The sequence below is a fragment of the Centruroides vittatus genome, unplaced genomic scaffold (genome assembly GCF_030686945.1).
Source record: "Centruroides vittatus isolate TY-2023 unplaced genomic scaffold, ASM3068694v2 contig_742, whole genome shotgun sequence".
Taxonomy (NCBI): Eukaryota; Metazoa; Arthropoda; class Arachnida; order Scorpiones; family Buthidae; genus Centruroides; species Centruroides vittatus.
This window is the reverse complement of record NW_027122478.1, coordinates 586,417-602,063: the sequence shown is the minus strand read 5'-3', so window position 1 is coordinate 602,063 and position 15,647 is coordinate 586,417. Positions and strand designations below refer to the sequence as shown.

The window sequence follows — 15,647 nt, the reverse complement described above, 5'->3', positions numbered from 1 at the left end:
TCAGTATCCAGTTACCAGAATTCGTTTAATGAATAAAACTAAATAAGTATCATTAAATAGATGCCAGATTTATATATATATATATATATATACACATAAAAGCTATACATAGAAGCATGCTGTACATCTGTACATATTTTAATTAAAGTCTTCCTGTATAAAAGTGCACCGTAATGTACTGTACAGTACTGTACATGTTGCACATTTTCAAGAGGTCTCGTAGGATTAATTTATAAAGTGCGCTATTGATTTTAGACTAATAATTTAATTTAGGAAGAGCTAACAATAACTATGCACTCCCTATATATATATATACTTATATACATCACAAACACACGCATATATATATATTACAGTAACAAGATTTTTACGCAAGGGCGATCACTTTAATTACAATATTAATTATTTACACGTTTTGTTGATGAAATAATGTGATTTATTCGGCATCAACCGGTTTGCTCCTTGGAAATTATTCATTCTTATCAAAGATTAATACTTCTGAGACGAGTAGAAGTTGAAAAACGGGCGCTCGAATTATGGAAAATAATCGCAATGCGTAACATCGGATGTGGTTTACGAGTTGTTACTCGGTGGCGCACTTTTTCTTTGGAAAATATCAATTTCTGGGCATTGTTTACGTATAGAGTACAATTGTCTGTCTAACCCGAGTCGGGACAATGACCGATAGATTCAAGGACGAAAATTGGGAGTGACGGGCTGCTTGTTTAGAAAAACGCACTTATATATATATAAGGAAAAAGAGAATAAAGGCTTTTGGGGAAAAATCAAGCTCGGGTTCTCACTTCAATCGAAGCAGATAGTGACAAAAAAAAAAAAAAAAAAAAATGCAGCCGAGATAAATTACGTTTTAGTTATCTGATAGCCCATCCAGCCGGTGCCATTCTTCCCTACAGGCCGAATGGATATGCACCAGGCAACTTCCTCTGCCAGAACTGTCCTTGCTCTCATTTGTCAGTCGGTTCCAGTGAGGGACTTCTGAAGAACGATCCAACGGACGGACCGAGGCAGCACCCAAGTTCCCTCTTTTGTATGTTGGAGGGCGCTGGCGTGTGTGTACGGTGCAGCCCGGATGTATCAGCAGACGACGTGTGCCGACCAATTGCAGTGGCTGCGCTGCACAGCCGGCTTAGCTTAGGTGTCCGCCGTAGCAGTTAACTTACAGTCGTGTGGTACTGTGGTGAGAGCCGGCAACTAGTCTGGCAACACTACGATGACACGCCTCGGTTTAGCGACAATTGGTGTTCTCCGCTGTCAGTCAAAGCAACGAGTTTGCAGTAACCTGGCCTGCCTCGCTCTGATAGAAGTCTGGTGACAGAGCCTGGGAATTAACGCATCTTAAACCGTTTGGATTGTAGTAGTGTGTGCCGTGTGGCTAGACTAATTGGTTAAAAGGAAGAGAATTACGGCTGACAAGGTGAGTGTTTCTACTTAAAGTTCGACTGGCATCGGGTCGGCGCCGCTCGACTACGGCCTGACAAATTGTCTCGTCTGCTAACAAATTACGCGTTTTAGAGCTTGTTTGGATAAACACTGGGATGGTAATGTGTGCCACGTGACTTGGCGTGATGCGCTACACGCACCTTAATAACGCACGAACGTAACTCGATCGGGTGAAGTGCTTTTCTGCTGACCTTGCCCCGTGCCATTCGATATTTTGTTTAAGGGGTTGTGTGTGTGTGTATGCGAGTCTGTGTGCAACAGCTAGGTGGCTGCGCTAATCGGCAGGGAGTAATGTGCCTCAACTGGTCTCATTCAATCTGCAGACATGGGAGATTGGTCTCCACTTACTAAAGCACTAAAGTAGCCTGTTTAAGTACGAAGGCGGGTTGTAAAGTGAGGGATGAGGAGATTTCACGTGTTTGCCTCCGATCGGGGTGTAAACACTGTCTTGACTTTTTACCGCTCGTTGCGCCGCTTGGCTGCGTATCTTTTAAATGTTTCTTAAACAATTGTTCCTGTTTATTTGACTTGTTCGCTTCGTGTTGACATCATTAGTCGGTCGCTTTTCTCCTTTTTTCAAAAATAAAGAAAAAAGGCGTTAACGAGTTAAAAATTCCTCGACTTTAAAAACTAAAAAAGAAATTTTTATTTTAAATAAGTAATTCAGTTTATATAAAAATTATTAAACAAATGAACAAGTTTATTTAAACAAATTTATGGTTGAATATTTACAGCATTAATCATTTAAATATTTTCTGGAGTAAAATAAATTAAGCGAAACGTCATTTGTAAAGTGAAGAGAGGAGAGGGAAAACACTTTCCATCTCTAATAATATTTGCATAGTTTAGAAGACGGAAAAACCATAATTTGACACGCTTTTATTTATTTATTTTTTTTAATATATATATTCCGTTAATGAGTAAATGTTGACAGATTATGCATATTTAAGGTGTTTTGTTGAGATTTAATTCAAATGAATAGACTCGTGTTTACGACTACAACAAATAAATAAATAAATTACAAGATAAATCGTATTTCACGCACTAATTCCTTACGTGGAAACAAAGGTCTTCCTCATTCTTTCGTCGCTCTGAGATTCTAGAGCATCTGATGCACACCAGGACACAAGGACCACACCTGATTCTATTGTCAACACAATCTACGTACAGCCACCTTACTAAAAATCTCTTTGCCATCTTTTAAAAGTTAACTAGTCCAACTCTATTTCCCCACTCTTCTCACGAACTCTTATTACTCGCCATTGACACACGGTAACTTTCCATTTTTCCCGCTTATCACCCACTTATCCCGAGGTACAAAGTCTATACCTGTTCCCCTTACCTCACTAGATAAAAATATATAAGCAGTTACATTATAAAAATTCGCATTAAAATATATCTGATGCCACAGTTTTTTTCCTCTTAAAGATAAAAGTTATATATATATATATATATTTTTTTTTTTTTTTAATAAAAAAGCATGCCGCCGAGTTAGGAACAGAAAAACGGACAGACATACAGACAGACACGGAGACGAGCCACAAGTGATTACTGTCTGTCACAACCTGGTTAAACGGGAGTTTATAAATGTAGGCTACTGTGCCATGACGAAAGCCAATAATAGTTTAAATGTTTAAATAACCGTTTGGATGCTACTAATGTAGCAATTGGTTAGCAGCTGTCCAAACAGCGATCTTCCTATCGACACGAAACTGCTTTTGTCATTTCATCACCGTGTGCATCACCATAGCAACAATGAGACACGTCGTGTCATTCGATGACGTCAGGAGGCACGATATACACTTTTATTAAGAAGCCAGTCTGGATAGAATTAATAATTACAACATAAATAGAGACAGTTAATTTAGTCGTTCAGCATATAAAGGTTGGTTGAATGTAATCCATAAAAAGAAAAGGAAAAAAAAATATATATTATACACGAGAATATAACCAAGCTGGGGACAGTTATAGCAGTGTTGTAGCGCAAATGAATAAAGATAAATGCTCACAACTTATATCCATAGAGGCGAGAGGATAGATAAATCATAATAATATCCTTTATAGGTTGTCGGACATCCATCACCGGTTTTTCTCCTTTATTTCATATTCTAATAAAAGTGTAGCCAGCTTCTAACATTCTTATTTAATTTAGAAAACCGACCAACATGTTGAAGGTTGCACTGGCATACAAATTGTCTTCCTGATTAGAAATGGGCTGTTATCAATTTTGTTTGACTTTACACCGTTCATTTCAAGCTCATGATTTATGCTTACGTGTTTTCCCCTTATTTTTCGTACAAGAAAAGCGTCGACGTAATCGTCCCGTCCGTCGTCGTCGTCTCCGGAGTGTGTTTTAGAAAACGAGAGAAAAAAAAATTAATAATAATAATAATAATAAATACTACTATCGTCGATTAAAAAATGAGAACGAATTTACGATTATTATTTCGGTAAAAGAGGGCATAAATGATTCTATTGCCAACTAGCGATTTATATATACATGTATATAAAAGTCAGACAAAACCGCACAGCGATTAACATCTAGACCAGAGCATTGACAATATAGATAACTTCCTGTACAACATAGCACGAATGCAACAATACTGCTTCCTGTATTCTAGGTTAAAGCGATCTCGAGGGGAATGAATCCACCAATGTAATCGAACAAAGTTTACTACACATTTAACGTATTATTAATTATTTCGTTTCCAAAAATGGCACTGCCCCGTACACAATGAACGGGAGATTTTTACGGCTTGTCACAATACAACGATTTTAGGATAATTTGTGAATAATTAATAGCTAATTAGTGACGATTTATAGATAAAATGATATCTGTAAGTACTACATTCTTAGAATAAATTAGAGTTTTTTTTAGGGAAATGTAATAAATAAGAAAGCTGGTGATATATTTGGGGATTTTTTAAAGGAAGTGTTAGGTTGTTATTTTAAAAAATGAAAAGAATCTATTAAAATTTTTTGGTTATAAACACGAGTATTTTTTTTAACGAAGGATATCAGGAATTTTCCTGGAAATTTTTTTAGAAAGGGATAATTTCGTGTAAATTAGGGAAAAAGAAAGTTAAGGTAAAAACACATTGTAATGAACTAGAATAAGGTTTAGGAAGTGAAAACATTCTAAAGAAAGTATAAATAAAATTTTAAGGTAAAAATTAAAAATAATTTTAAAAAGATTAAAGATTTAACATTATCAGTTTTGTTTATAAATAGAGTATCGTATGAATATAAGGTATTATCAATGGCAACAGACATTAAAAGGCATTATTGCAGTTAAGTGCACTTCTTTGCCTTTAGTTAATCTGATCGTTCCTTACTGTCAAGTGTATCACTCATAATAATCGCATTAAAAAATTATATATATATACACAGAATTTTTTTTTAATTCTTCTGTATTCTCTGCTTCATTGTGTATGATCAAATCATCGCATGACTCTTGATCCCGTGAACGTTAGTAATTCAAAGTTAATTCTAAGAATATGCTTAATAACGTTATTAAGTGACGATGCACTTTAAAGTTTGATCTTTGTAGCGCTTTACGCAATCGTGTTTCATATCAAGGAAAGGAGGAAAAAAAACGATATAAAGTTTTGATTTCGTATATGGTCAATTGCATCACTTCCTTGCAAAATATGGCGCTAAAAAAGGGTCTTAAAGTGTAGTTGTATGCCAAGTAAAGACGATTGAGAGTAGGCAGAAGGGCAACTTGAACTGATTGTATAACAATTTATAGATGTTTATCCTGTGGGGAGAGAAGTAAAGAACCTTATTGAGTTAGGGATTGGGTTGGCATCTTCACTCTCTCTTTCTCCTCAATCGTGTTTACTTTAACAATTCCGATGTAACGTATATAAAACATTTTATTACCCAACCAGTTAAAGGTTATCGGAAGATTAATTTAATCCCAAACACTGCTTCTGTTGAGTGACGTCGGATCTCCTCCTGTCTTCTCGAGAACACAGGTGTGTCATCGTTCTCTCATATGCTGTCTCTGGAATTGGGAGGACCACTCCATTTTCGGAAGGGGGAACTAGAATGTGAGGCCCGGTCTGCGCTGTGGCTATTAGGGCCAAGTTTGGGGAGATCCTGGCCTCTCCGACTGTCTGCACTTTACCAAATTTGGCTGTTTGGATGGCAATGTTCTGGTTCCTCTGTCTGACTCTCCCCTATCAAACTGTTCGCCCGGGGGTGGGGGAGGTCTATATAGGTTCGATACAAGACGATTAGAACTGGTTTACTGAATGGTTGGTCTTCCTTAAACAAAGTTCTTTGCCAATCGAGATAATGAGATGTTTGCACTCTCGGTGACATTTTATATACAGCCAGAGGACCGATAAATATCGAATATTTAAGTGTTTTGTAGCACATGTCGTCTGATAATTTTTTTCCTTCGTGTTTTTTCATGGCATTACGCTTAGGGACTTTAATTGTTTCAAGTACTTTGCCATTTGTCGAGCAGCGCGCATTTCATGACACGTTCGGTTATCTGATCCAATTTTGGATCAACTATAGCTTAAAATTCAAGAATTTTCATCCGGGAGACGTGATGATTTCAAAACCAATTTCTTCCTAAGAGAAAATCATCTCTGATGAAAGATTATTTTTAAATTCCTGCGCCGTGATATCTTTCCAATCTGGCACTTCTCCAACTCCGCAGACACCTCATCCTTTTCCCAACTCACATCTGTCCAATTCCATTCCGAGCCATTCATCTCTGTGGTTAAAATTGATGATAATTCAGCTAAAGTTAAGTTTTATTTCTATCATGGATTCGATGAAGTGGCTCACGCTCACTCTTTAAGAGATTTTTGCTTGTTTTATAACTAGCGAGATATTAAAACCAATCTGGAGAGACGAAGAAAAAAGTCACCTCCTTTACGATTTATCAGCCATAATTGCCGACTGCTTGCTCACCTTCAAATTATCAATCAAAATTATCCATTAGTGTCAAGAGCCAAACTGAACGTAATCGGAAAATATACAGAAGAGGAGGAGGAATATAAAAAAAGGAAAAAAAGAAAAAAAAACAAATGCTTGCTCGGAATTTATTATTTTTTTAATTTTCCCATTTCCCCCCTTCTTTCTGATGAATTTTTGTTTATGATGCCTCGCGACGTATTCTTTTGCATTTTGCTGATGCTCCACGTTAAATTGATGTTAGAGAAGAGGAAGAATTTAATATTTTATTTTTAAAATCTCCGAAAAACGGATTAATTATTTATGGATATATTTGATAGGTCGACGACCCCCCGAACACTAGTAGCAAAGCGTGTAGCACACATCCCGGTGATGTGCCATACTGTTTACTACTAGAGAAGCAAAGTGTCCATGTATCTGTGGTACGGTTGGCCTCCTTTGCACCGCTCGGTCACACTTCCTACTGAATATACGACCTGGACAAGCAACGGACCAGTTTTTACAAGCGATATAACCTCATCTATTTATAGCTCCGGAAATACTACATTCATATATACGATTCTTTCTACGTTCGGAAGGGCATTTGGCGTGTTAATGACACTTCCCACAGATAAACATATCTGACATCTTTGTTCGCGGCATTTTTTACAAATGTAGGTCTCGTCGATTAAAAGAAAAACATAGCTACAGATAAGGCTCGTCTGCCAAAATTAGTTTGGAATTTCGTAATTAAATTCTCATCCTCCCATTCATTCGATGAAACGATTGACTTATTTGCTCCGAAAAATAATATTGAATACGCTTTTTCTGTAGGAATTACATTAAACTTTTTCAGGTAGAAATCACTGAAAATTCCCTAAAAATCGCGATATTTTGAAATTATAATTTAAAAGATTTTGCTGTAAATTATAAAAATTTCAGTCTTAGTCCCCAGAAAATATTTTATAAATCCGAGGAAATGGGTAACTTTTTAACGTCGAATGTCTTCGGCATTTCTGAAAAGAAAAAAGTCCTCTAAATTCATAGAAAATACTCTCCAATTTCCGGTAAAAACTTCTTAAACTAGCATATTATTAAGATAAATGGAATTTTAAAATTTCGAAGTCATTTGTTTTATTCAACAAGTTTTTTTCAACAGAATGGGGAGAAGAACTCGTGTTTTTGTGTGCTCATAAGCATGTCAATGAATGACCACAGTCTCCGCCATTAGCATAATTAAGTGAAAGTTACTTAAACAATTTTTATCTCTATTTATTAGTGTCAACCGATGCATTTCGCTGTGTTTGGAGTGCGTTGCCAAGTAACAAATGCTATTACTCGTTTGGTGCTTTGATAGGATGTTCGGAAGATCAGTGCTAACAGCTGTCTCTTTTCATTGCCACCGACAAGCCAGAGAGGGGAGTCAGTTAACCGATAGCATTGTGTTGTTATAAGTCTAAAATTCAAACAGTAAACTCTATAATGCCAGATAGATTTGTGCTGATTGTTTTCTTCGATTTTAGCTGTAAATCATGGCAATAATAGTCTATAACAGTGGCACAACCTCAGTTTACCATAAAGGATTGGAAAGATCTCCCTAATTACGAATATAACTGGCACAAATACATAAAAATTTCAATCTGTTTCTAGTAAATGTGTATCTGATGTATTCTTTTATTAAAGAAATTACTATTTTATCATTTTTATACGCCTAAATAAATTTATAGTAGAACTAATTAATGCAGTTTATTGTACTTAACGGTAGCCAATTATGGTAAAACCATGTTGCTATAATAGTAGCAAACTCACAACAGAATAATAGTGTAACACTGGCGCAGCCGTTTAACGCCCTATTAGCACGTAAATTGCATTTTCATTGTACTTTATTATTATAACAGTAGAATGTTTAAAAGTGTTACATTAACCAGGCCAAACGCAGGGGAAAAAAAGAGAAGATAAAACTGTTATTGTGGAGATAGTAGAAAAGGGGTGTTTAAGAAGCTTTTATTTAATAAAATAGCCATGTTTAGAGTTCAATTACCCGCAATAAGGTGGAGTCGATTCGAAACAAGAACAAGGAAGAAAAGAAGGGTGCTATCTTATGTTTGGAATGATCTATTGGATAATTGACGGATACTATGAGCAGAGAGAGAGACTTGGGGCGGAAATCCCCTTGTCCCCAAGGCCTGCAGGTGGTGAGGGGAAGGCCTGACGCCATTGTTGTAGGCCTGACAAAGACAGGGAGTGAGAGTACAGCTGTGTGTATGTGACCAACACTCCAAAACCTCATAGGGCGACCTCTGAACTGCAAATCGACCGCATACGATAAGAAAAATAGATTACAACATTCCATTTATCGAAAGAGACATGTTGCAGCACAAATTGTCGCCGACGTCATTTTGATTCCCATCGTCCTCTGCTTTTTTGTTTTCTATCATACCCCAATTGAGGTCAGAAGCAGGAAGTGGACGTCCTCGCTATCATAACTGTTGTGTTAGAGATTATAGGAGAGAGCACGTCTTTTGTTTTCTGGAAAGAAACGAAAAATCGTTTCGTTAAATACGTTAAGAGAAAGAGAGAGAGAGAATCGGGGGGAAGAAGAGGAAAAAAACAGACAACACTCCATACACTCACCAGAAAGAGAAGGGAAGGGGAAATGCCGAATCTTAAAAGGGGAATGCGCCAAGCAGCCACAACAATTACACAGTCACGTGACCGAGGGTGTCTTTGTCCGCATCTCCGTAATATCTTTCAACATTACGTGTGCGACCGGTAATACGACCTCATCTCTCCTACAAATCCGTCCTTCCCTAGAAAGGGACGGAGTGGTTGATTCCACTTCGTTTTTTTTCCTTCCTTCCTCTTGCTCTTCCCCCCTTCGGATTGCACTTCTTTAGACGATTTGTTATGGTTTAGCGTCAATTCGTCTACCAACAATTCCCACATACTTTACACTGCATAAATCGCTATTGATATACCTCGCCTTATTTTAAACGGATATTGGGTTTAGTTGCCAAGTGGTCAATCCGTTTGACTTGAACCGTAACTAAACACCAAACACTTTACTATTGACATGTTTTTAAAAGGACATGATTGATTTTACTTTTTTTTTCCTTTTCCTTTCTCCTTCCTCTCTCTCTCTCTCTCTTACCTCTTCCCATTTAGTAATTTATATACCTTGGTAGTAAATGTTTATAATGTTTTGCAGCTGGTAGTGTCGAACTGGTGTTGCTTAACTCCGATATTATCTGTAATAATCTGTTTTGTAGACGTTTCTTCCTCTTATTACGCATAACTTCCGATTCTGATAACAAATTACGAAGCCATACACGCCACATCAATGCTCGCTTAACGATTAGAAAGCTTTAAAAACTTTATTTTTTAAGCTTAAAATTTTAAACAAATTATCGTGTAATCTCCTAATCTTTAGAAGAAAAAGTGAGAAGAACGGTTGTTTCTCTCTGTGTAGGGTGTTTTTTTTTCTTCTTCTTCTTCTTACTGACGTGTACTTGATAAGTGCATCTAGACAGTCGTAAATTTTATGATGTCATTTATTGCCGAAGTCAGTCCCCTTGTCGATATGTTTGTCTTTATTTTTCTGTGCTTTTTAGAAAAATCACGCAATTGAACATCATCCTCTTACACAGAGATAAGGGAGAGAAGATTTTAAAAAAATTACTATTTTACGGTTTATGTTTTAAGATTTTTTTAAATAAATAAACAAAAAAAAAGCCGAGTAGATAAAACGGTTTTACTGGGATTTTAAAGAGATTCCGAGTTAAATAAAACGATTTATAAAGTGAAATTTTAAGATTAAAAGTTAATAAAATATATATATTTTAAAGAAGGAGGCTGCAAATTATAATATTAAGTTGCATTCTTTAAATAGAAGTTTTGGATAAAATGGAAAAGTTTTGTTATACCAGATCGAATGTACTTTCGACATGATGTTCATTACTTTTAATTACATTTTCTCGGAAAATGATATTTATGGCAAAATTTAAAGATTTTTTCCTTTTTTTTCCCTTCCCCCGCTTACGCGACTGTTAATCTAGTTAGAGATTTTCGCAGAAACGGATCAAATTATGTAAATTATTTAGTTAATGAATGTGGAAATGCTTTGTTGGTAAAAAAGCGAAGCACTCGATTTAAAGTGACAGAGTTTTGAATAAGAATGGATATTTTGGAACCAGCTAAAATCCGGTTATTATTTGCTGTTACGCTTTTAATCGAATAAAGAGGGAAAAAAGTTTTTTTAGCTGTTGGAACACAAGCTTTACTATTTGAAAGTAAAAAGGGATTTTTGGTTGCGAGTAAGGTGAAATTTTAGTAGGAAATAAGTGGAAACACTTAGAAGTAGAACACTAAGCTCAAAATAAAAAGGAAGTTATAAACATTTCTAATAAGAAACAAAAGGATTTTCACTAGAAATAATTACAATTTCTTAACAGTTTGATGGCGAATCTTATAAATATTTTCCTTATTGTAATATATCAATAATACTAGTAAAGTTAGGGTTTTGTAATGAAGAATGTCGATCAGATATCGATTTAATCAATTATAAAGAAAAATAACTTTAAACATAGAATATTTGATATGGTTTGAATAGGAATTTTGATAGAAAATAATGGGATTTTGGAATGGAAAATGGAAAAGGTTGAAGAGAGATTCGCTAAGGAATACCGAAAAAATTGATCTGTATATATGCATTTTTCTGGCATAGATGGTAAGAAAAACGAAAGTTTTGGCTGTAAATGTATAAAATTTATTTGAGTTTGATAAAAAAATAATTTTAAAATTAGTATAAGGAAAAGAATATATATTTTTTTTAGTCAAGGAAAATAACGGAAATTAATAAAAATTGACGAAAAAAAAAGAGAAAATGGAAGGATAGAAAAACAAAGGCCTGCAGTTAAAATCTCTAATGATCTCAATAATTAATTGAAACATTGTGCATAAATAAAACATTTATTCATTTGAAAAATATTTATTTTAATAAAAAGAAAGTTGGAATACATAAAGAATTTAAACTGGAAAAAAGTAAGAAATAAAAATTAATTCAAATATTTGCAAGAAAAAAAAGGAGAAAATTGTCATTTTAAAAAATAGTAATTTGAGCAGTTAAATTCTGGGTAAATTAAAAATGAAGTGCGAATCTAAGTTGATTGAAAACAAAAGAAAGAATAATTAAATTGTCGAGAGGTAAATAAGAATAGAGGAAGAAGCTCAATGGAAGAGCAAACAAGTGAAAATTTAAGTTTAGAAAGTAAAGAATGAAAACTTAAGTTCGATACAGAAAGAAAAAAAGCGAAATGAGTTTTTTAATTAGAAGAAACGATTGAGTGAAAATCACAAAACTTTCATTTAATGTAGAGATTTATTACAAAATATTTATTCCTAAATACAATTAAATAACTGCTTAATTATAGTAAACAATGACTTTTATTATAATTATACATTCGATGCAATTAATCATCATTATCAGCAAACTTATAGATAGTAATATTTATTTAATTAATAGGTTATAATCATTATAATCATCAACTATAATCAAATAATGTCAATTATCATCATCATCGAATCGGTGTATGTTAATTAAAATTAAATTTTATACTTTATCTATTTAAATTTAAACAACAACAACAACAAAAAAAAACATGTTTATACGATGGAGTAAAACGAAGTTCACTGCAAAGTCACAGAGCCTTGAGGGGAAGCAAACATTCAGACGTAATTGAATAATTATAACAAATTTTCTTAATTTATAAGTCGGGAATTGCGTAAAATCTTGTATTTATTTATATAAAATATATAATTTGTGTGTTGTACAAGCGATTTTTATAGATACTTAATGAACTTTTACGATTTTTAAGAGTTTAAATTTCCGAAAGTTTAAAAGCTTAACTCCGAAAGCGAGGAGTTGACGTTTTTATGAAGTGCTGTTTTGTTAATATCCTGGTTATCGAGCGTTTAAACAAATCTTAACTGAGAAAATAACTTTACATGGAAAGTAATCCGCATGAATATGGTAATAAGGATCATAAGTAGCGTAAGCATTGTCAGTAGTGCAATTGGTGAATAACAAACATGCTCCTTTTTCCAATAGTGAATGGTTAATGTATTTTTATAATTTCTTAACTCTAGAGGTAAAAAAAGGCAACAAATCTCGAAACAAGTGCATTCGCTTACGAGTAAAAAGCTGTCGAATTATTCATAAAGTATTGACAACAGCTTTGAAAGTAAGAATTTCGTTTAATTAGAATATTGTCCCCCTTTTTTTAACTAAGATAATGTTAAACAAACACTTCTTTTTAATGTAAAAAAAAGTCAAGAAAATTCGCTAGTTTGTGAATTTGACAGTTTAAAAACAAATTTAAAAGAAAAAATTGAAGGATTTGAGGAAAAATACCGGATTATGTACCCAAAATTCTGAAAACTTTACAACGTTTTTTTAAAAATTGAAACGGTTCTTACCAGCCATTTAGATCGCTAAACATATTTGAATTGTTAACATAAATTAATAAGGAGAAGAAGAGGGAGCTTATCATTTTAAATTTAAAAAAAAATAATATCAAAGGTATTTTAACGTATGTAAATGATTTATTTGCAATAATGGTATTAAGTAACTTCTCTGCAATCTATAATTCATCTTCCTCCTCCTTATCATTTCCATAAATATGTGTGTGTGTGAGAAGCGAATATAATTTAAAAAAAAAAAAATGAAAATGGTGGCTTTTGGTGCGTTTAAGAACATCACTTATCACTGTAAACACAAACAAACAAGTCATTATAAGCTCGAGTCAAATATCAAACTGATCTGAAATTATCCATTTTACAGCGCATCTCTGGCTCTTTAAAGTGTTTCATTTTTGATTCAAAAGGCGGATTCAAACAAGTAAAAAGAAAATAAATAAATAAAGTTAAATCTATCTTTTAGTAGATAAAAATAAAAGAGAAAAAATCTAGCCAATAAATCTGATAGCATAAAGTTATTTGCGAGAGACAAATTCGTTTGACCCGCTTGTCTGCAGCCATTAGATTTACTACCAACACACTATAAACAGATCAGTCGGCAGTTCAGTCATAAAACCACCTCAAATACCTCGGGATTAGGGGCGTCGAAAGTGAAGTTGCTACTTTCCTCCAGTTCCGCCTTCATAACCGGTAGTGGCTTTATTAAAATTTAGTCATTCGTTGCACATACATTAAGGTAACATCGATCGCTGCAGCCACTGCATTTATTGACGCTAGCAAGAAGTAATTACTCTATATGGTGTGACGCTAAGAAGAATTTCCAGTAATCTCTGTAATTCTTCCTTTCCCCACAACTTAACGAAATTTTTCCATTCTTAATACTTTTTTTATCTTCAAACATTTATTTTGGAATCTCCCGTTGCAGTTACGCTGCTTTAATTTTAACTATTAGAAAGAGGAGGGAGGAAAAAACTTTATGCACTAGAATTTACGGGGAAAAAATTATTATTGATAATAATCTTTGAAAATTTAGCATAAATAACTTCATGCAATAAATTTTACATGCATACGAGGGAATAAAATACATTTTAAACGTAATTATCTTATATTGAAGCGTAAAAGGAGTCGTTGCAACTCCATTGAAGATGAGCACATAATTTATTCGCTATTATTTTGTGCACGTGTATGTACACGTCTGGCACCTTCTTCAAAACAGTTCTACATGATTTCCACATTGCACATGATCTATACACGCTACATGCATAGATTCGCAAACGTGTTGCGCATAGGCATCAGATTGAAAACCGCGCTGTAATATGCATACATTACATGCACATTATGGCCGGGAAATGCGTGGAATGTGCATATATTACACATTAAAAATTTTATTACACGCTTCAATTCAAACCACATATATATACTACAGGTGAAAATTACGCTACGTAGTCTGAATCCATTATACTTACAGTGTGATCATGCAAGCCATAAGCAATAACTATGTAGCGCATTATAGATTATACAGTATAAACTATATGTATACACTATAAATTGTATATTGTATAATCTGCAATTCACAAATTACCATTCCATTAATATGCATTCACACATATATACGTTATAAATTACATACTCCGAAAACATCGAGTAAACATATCGCATTATTGGGCATAGAATGGGACACAGGAAATGTATATTACATTATTAAAAGCTATATTTTTACGGAGGGGAGGGAAATATTTATCGATAATTTTACAGAAATTCGAAGACATGATTTACATTGTCTCGCTTTATATATAAAAAGAAATTCTACAAAAATCGAACCGGTGGATCGTGAGACTTTCGTGATTAAATTTTCTTCTAGTCTGCACGAAAGCTGGAAGAGTAATATAAACGGTTTATTAATAGCGGAATAATTTACAGAATTTCTTTTTTTTTTTGTTAGCATAGAAGGATCGCCAATTACCGTTTGGAAGATTAAATAGGATGCCGAGTTGTAACATATATTATAGTCGGTGCAAAATTATGCCTGGCATTCGCGAATTGCGAGAGGAAGTCAAACATACTCATTGTCTCTAACAACCTCATGACTTATACGTTTCGCATGACAACAAGAGAACATATCCACAAAGTGAAAAGTGATGGCATGTAAGCAACCCCAGACCTGGAACAAATCCAAAAACAGCCGAACGGCATTCTATTTCTGTCCACCTGCTGTTCTCTGTCGGAATGTATGCTTTCGTACTCATTCGCCAACTACTCTTCTGTTTAACACTGGTTGACATTTTTCCTTGTAACCTTAACTTGTACGTAACGTAAGGGCATGCTGTATGGGCGTGTAATACGTGGCACTTACATGTATCATTGCGATAGAGTCATATAAGTGAAAAGTACACTTCGTACAGGCCTATAGTTGTATATATTTAAATTATCCGACACGTAAGTTTAGTATAATATGATACGCGTGTCTTTAAAGTTTGCATTGTTGTATGCGTGTTTATATAAATTGCGTAATGTACAGATTTATAATATGTAGTGTAAACGTTTGTATAATAGAATGTGCATGCATACTAAGCACTTATTGTACAATAAGTGTGTAGAATATAAAATTTGTTTATATAACTTTAAACTTATAATTGGCAGAACGTATTATCTAACCTTGAAGTTTGCACAGTTTGAACTTTTCTGTATTTTTGCAATAAAAACTAATTCGATTTTACCGATGAGAATTAGATATGATAAAGTTTACGGATCCTGTTTGTCGTAGAATTTATCTAGCGTAAACGTCGTTTAGATAGTAA

At 34.1% G+C, this 15,647-nt stretch overlaps 1 protein-coding gene across 4 annotated transcripts in view; it reads left to right on the top strand.

Moving 5' to 3' along the window:
- The first annotated feature begins 952 nt into the window (after positions 1-952).
- Positions 953-15,647, top strand: part of LOC136981042 (zinc finger MIZ domain-containing protein 1-like) — a 99,450-nt gene continuing 84,755 nt past the window's right edge. For 3 of the 4 annotated variants that reach the window (XM_067277306.1, XM_067277304.1, XM_067277303.1), the window contains exon 1: positions 953-1,435. The gene's annotated coding sequence lies outside the window, so the exon portion shown is untranslated. The remainder of the gene's footprint in view (positions 1,436-15,647) is intronic. The other variant, XM_067277305.1, reaches the window with a different exon arrangement.